The sequence below is a fragment of the Gossypium hirsutum genome, chromosome A07 (assembly GCF_007990345.1).
Source record: "Gossypium hirsutum isolate 1008001.06 chromosome A07, Gossypium_hirsutum_v2.1, whole genome shotgun sequence".
NCBI classification, from domain to species: Eukaryota; Viridiplantae; Streptophyta; class Magnoliopsida; order Malvales; family Malvaceae; genus Gossypium; species Gossypium hirsutum.
In genome coordinates this window covers 23,754,066-23,760,065 of record NC_053430.1, presented here as the reverse complement: position 1 = coordinate 23,760,065, position 6,000 = coordinate 23,754,066, and positions in this window count along the sequence as shown.

Below are 6,000 nucleotides of genomic sequence, written 5' to 3'. Positions count from 1 at the left end.
GAATTGAGGAGAGATCTTCAGTATTGATGATGAATCCGGCTTCTGAGATGGATCAATTGGCTTCTTTGGGGTAATTCCTTACCCCTCTTCTCCGTCTCTCTCTTTCTCCTCCTCTAGTGCGTATTTATAGGCTTTGGAATGCCTCCAAATCCTCCAAAGTGGCCTTTTCCAAATTGGACTTAACTTGGGCTTAGCAGGGACACGCCCGTGTGACACGGCCGTGTGACATGATTGCCATACCGTGTTCGATCCGTTAAATTGCACACGGCCGTGTGGGTAATGGCCAAGCCGTGTGAATCGTGAAAGCCTTGGTCGACACCTTCGAAAGACACGGGCGTGTGAGCTGCCCGTGTGGCAAGGCTTAGGCCGTGTCATCTTCTCGATTTGGTCCGTTTTGTCTCTTTTTGGCTCGTTTTTGGCCCCTTTTGACACTTGGTGCCATCCTGAGTACAAAACATGAAATTAAAGCATTAGGAGCATCAAATTCACCAATTCTAATGAGAAATCATCTATAAAATGCATTAAACATAGGGTAAAAATATGTATAGTTTACGGTTTATTAGCAGCTATTTCAATTCAAATCTCGACAAAAAATGGGGCTCAAATTAATGTAAGGGATTTCAACAATGATGGGTTGAAGGTTTATATTAAGGGTAATACAAGAAATGGCTTGTTAGGCTCAAGAGGGTTTACTAGGGGTTAATCGTGGAGGTAGGCTTTTCATGGCATGAGTGGGTGAATCCTAAATGCCTTAACCATTTTGACATATCAAATCAAATGGTGTGGTCTCGACATGCATAATCAAGCAATTTCTAGAATAACAGTTCAATAATGATGCACTCAAAGCAATAATAAAAGTGAGCATGAAAGAAGTAATAGATGCACAAAAGGCTAAAAAATCTCACAAAAATTATGGTTTTTTGATGTTTTAAAACTTGTGAATTCTATCTCAAAGTAATTCCTAAACTTTGGGGAAACAACCTAAAATTTTAAATTCTTAAGAATCAACTTATCATGCTTGATTCTATAATGTCTTAAGGGTTAAACAATCAATGCATAAATGCCTATGTTTTAATTCAAGATATATCAATCAAAATCGTAAATCAATCAACATTTATCCTAAATATGATATGAGAGCTTTTGAAAAGAACAAGGCAGTTATTCAGGGATTTTTCTGATAATGAAATAAATAACCCCCACACTTTAGATGTACATTGTCCTCAATGTAGAAAGATAGATATTAGAATATAAAAATAAGATAGGGAGAGAAGTGAAACTTCTTGAATTAAGAATGGATGATATTCCTGGATTGACGAGATCGAGTATTGGAAATAAATCTGGAAGGCAAGCATGATTCTGAATGATAAAAAAAAGAGAGTTAAGGGAATAGTTTGATAGTAGTCGTAAAGATAAGCTGTGTTTTAAAAAAAAGAATCTTAAAAACTTAATAAAAGAAAAATAAAATAAGAGAGTTAATCTAATTTTTCAAGTGGCACGGCCGGTGCACACGCCCGTGTGGCTCGTGTCTCGTCCGTGTTCGTCGCAAATTGAGATGTCGTCACATGACCTTCTGGAACATCCGTGTGTATAGGCCGTGTGGCTAAATGATTGTGTCGCTCGCCCGTGTCCCTTTGACAGTGTGGTCCACAGGTGCTAGACACGGGAGTGTTTCAAGCTCGTGTTCGTTTGGCAGATTTGACCACGGTCAGGTCGCACGCCCGTGGCCACTTATCGCATCCCGTGTTGGGAAAGATAACTTTTACCCTGTTGTTGCACGGCCTTCTAGCACGGCCGTGTTTCTATCCGTGGTGGTCACACGGCCATATGCACGGCGGTGTGGAGTTGGGAACCTGTGCTTCAAAGACTCTGTTAGTGACCTAGTTGTTTGAAAATTGAAATTTAAATAATTTAAAATCGTTATTACTTGGGTTACCTCCCGAGAAGCGCTTGTTTATAGTCTAAGCTCGACTGTTACCTTGTTGGTTTATTCAGGGCGGTTTGTGGAGTCGTAACTCCTCTCCATCATCTTTAAAATTCTCCTTGTTATAAAGTTTTAGATGATATCCATTTACTTTGAAAGTACCGTGTGATGGGTGACTTACCTCTATTGTGCCATATGGAAGAACAGATTGAATTACGAAAGGCCTTGACCATTGTGATTTAAGTTTCCCGAGAAACAATTTGAGTCTTGAGTTGTATAGGAGGACAAGATCTCCAACCTCAAATTGTTTTTGTTGCTTTAAACGAGTGTTATGGCGCCGCTTTGTTGCTTCATTGTATAGGCGTGAGTTTTCGTATGCATTGGCTCGTCACTCATCAAGTTCATTCTGTTGCATCAACCTATTTTTTCCTGCAAGTTCGGGATCAAGGTTTAGAAATTTAATAGCCCAAAAAGCTTTATGCTCTAATTCGAATGGTAGATGACAACATTTTCCATAAACAAGTCTGTAAGGCGATGTCCCTATTAGGGTCTTACAAGTAGTTCTATAAGGCCATAAGGCATCATCCACTTTCATTGCCCAATCTTTTCTGTTTGATTCTGCTATTTTTTCAAGGACTCGTTTGATTTCTTGGTTTGCCACTTCAACTTGTCCATTATTTTGAGGATGGTATGGGGTGGCTGTTCTATGATGAACTCCATATTTCTTAAGAGTTTTTTCAAATAAGGTATTACAAAAATGAGTGCCCTTGTCACTAATAATTGCTCTAGGTGTTCTGAATCTCGAGAAGAGTTTCTTAAAGAAACGTACTACCACTCTAGCATCATTAGTAGGTAGAGCTTGGGCTTCCACCTATTTGGACATATAATCAACTGCCACTAAAATGTATTTATTCCCAAATGAACTAGGGAATGGGCCCATGAAATCAATACCCCAAACGTCAAATATTTCACATGTAAGCATATAGTTTTGAGGCATTTCATCATGTTTAGATATGTTACCTGTTCGTTGGCATTTGTCACATGAAGTAATGTACCTGTTAGCGTCTTTGAATAACGAGGGCCAATAAAAACCTAATTCAAGTATTTTATGTACGGTCTTAGTTCCACTATAGTGTCCTTCAGTTGGCCCTGAGTGACAATGTTCCAATATTTTTGATGTTTCTGATCTTGTAATGCATCTTCTAATGACTTGATCTGCACATCTGCAGAAAAGAAAGGGGTCGTCCTAAAAGTAGTTTTTCACATCCTTAAAGAATCGCTTCTTTTGTTGGTGTGTTAACCCTTTTGGGATAATGTTAGCGGCTAAAAAATTCGCGATGTCTACAAACCACGATACCTCAGAGTCAGATATAGCGAAAAATTATTCCTCAGGAAATGAATCATTTATTTCAACTTCATCTAGTTCTTTGGTATTGGAGTTCTCAAGCCTGGATAGATGATCAGCCGCGAGATTTCTAGCTCCTTTCTTATCCTGAATTTCCAAATCAAATTCCTGCAATAGGAGAATCCATCGAATGAGTCGAGGTTTTGCATCAGTTTTAGTTAAAAGGTAGCGAAGGGCGGAATGGTCAGTGTAAATAACAACTTTAGACAATATAAGATATGATTGAAATTTATCAAATGCAAAAACCACATCTAGCAATTCTTTTTCCGTAGTAGTATAATTCTCTTGTGCAGTTGTCAAAGTTTTACTAGCATAATAGATAGGTTGGAAATGCTTGCCTCTTCACTGTCCCAATCCTGTACCTATTGCAAAATCACTCGCATCACACATGAATTCAAATGGTAAGTTCCAATCAGGTGCAATTATGATAGGAGCATTAATTAATTTATCCTTTAAAGTATTAAATGCTTTTAAACATTCCTGATTGAAATTAAAAAGTATATATTTTTCTAGCAGTTTAGTCAAAGGCTTAGCTATTTTAGAAAAATCCTTAATAAATCTTCTATAAAAACCAGCATGTCCTAAAAAGCTTCTAGTAGCCTTAACCGAACTAGGAGGGGGTAATTTTTCTATTGGTTCTATTTTAGATTTGTCTACTTCAATCCCTTTACTAGAAATTTTATGCCCTAATATAATACCTTCTTGAACCATGAAGTGACATTTCTCCCAATTAAGGACAAGGTTCGTTTCCTCGCATCTTATTAAAACTCGTTTTAAATTTTTATGGCAGAGATGGAAAGAGTTACCGAATACTGAGAAATCATCCATAAATACTTCCATGATATCTTCCACGAGTTCGTCAAAGATTGCCATCATACAGCGCTGAAAAATGGCAGGAGCATTACTAATCCAAAAGGCATTCTACGATAAGCGAACGTACAGTATAGGCATGTGAATGTCACCTTTTCTTGATCTTCAGGAGCTATTGGGATTTGGAAGTAGCCAAAGAGTCCATCTAAGAAGCAGTAGTACATGTGCCTGGATAATCTTTCTAACATTTGATCAATGAATGGCAAGGGGAAATAATTTTTTCTTGTGGTATCATTCAGTTTCCTGTAATCGGTGCAAACTCTCCATCCTGTGACTTTCTTTGTTGGGATTAATTCATTCTTCTCATTGGTCACAACTGTCATGCCACCTTTCTTAGGGACAATCTGCACTGGACTTACCCAAGAACTATCAGAAATAGGATAAATAATCCCAGAATCTAGAAGTTTAATTACCTTGCTTTTACAACTTCCTTCATGATGGGGTTTAGTCGTCTTTGAGCTTGCACGCACGGTTTGTATTCATCTTCCACCAAAATTTTGTGGGTGCAAAAAGAAGGGCTGATTCCTTTAATGTCAGAAATTTTCCAAGCTATGGCCTTTTTATGTTCTTTTAATACTTGGATCAATTCCTCTTTCTCATTGGGTTGCAAGTTAGAAGCAATAATAACTGGTAATGTAGAATTATTTCCAAGGAATGCATACTCCAAGTGGTTTGGTAATTGTTTAAGTTCCAGTTGGGGAGGCACTTCAATAGAGGGTTTTTGCTTAAATTCATCATTTATCTTAATGCCATCATATTCTTCTTGTCTTGAAGAATGCTCATTTGGTTCGTCATCTGTCTCCACTTCTTGAGCTAGATACATTTCCATCGTGTCCTCTTGTATAATTTCCCGAAAAGAGTCTTGAGTAGTATGATCAATAGAGTCAATAAAATAACATGAACCATCCTGTTCCCTAGAAAACCTCATAGTATCATAAATTTTAAAGATAATCTCCTCGTTACCTACTCTAAGTACCAATTTACCGTCACCCACATCGATTACAACCCTAACGGTGGCTAAAAATGGACGCCCTAAAATTAAAGGTACTTCCACATCTTCTTCCATGTCAAGCACAACAAAGTCAACAGGAAATATGAATTTATCTACTTTCACAAGTACGTCTTCTATAATACCCTTAGGATATTTAATAGATCTATCAGCTAATTGAATACTCATCCTAGTGGGTTTAGGCTCCCAAGACCAAGTTGTTTGAACATTTTATATGGAATCAGATTAATGCTAGCGCCTAAATCAGCTAGTGCTTTTCAACATTCAGACTACCAATTAAGCAAGGGATAGTAAAACTTCCTGGATCTTTTAGTTTGGTTGGCAGCTTGTTTTGGAGTATGGCTGAGCACTCCCCATTGGGTTCTACTGTAGATAAGTCCTCGAACTTCCTTTTATTTGTTAGAAGCTCTTTCAAAAATTTTGCATATGTAGGCATCTACGAGATAGCTTTAACAAAAGGTAAGTTGATATGTAACTGCTTAAAATGTTCAAGAAACTTAACAAATTGTGCATAAATGTGATCTTTTTTCAATTTTTCTGGGTATGGAACTGGTGGTTTATATTCCTTCGGCACTGGTATGTCACTATTTTTGGGTTTTTCTTTCCCCCTTTCGCTTACCACAGCTTCTTGTGTTAGCTTCTTTTCAGATTCCGCTAACACTTTCCCACTTCTTAGTGTAACTGCTTTTACATGCTCTTTTGATTTGGTGTTACTAGGTAAACTTCCTAGTGGTCTTTCTGAGATTAGTTTGGAAAGCTGGCCTATCTGAGTTTCGAGCCCTTAGATCGACGCTT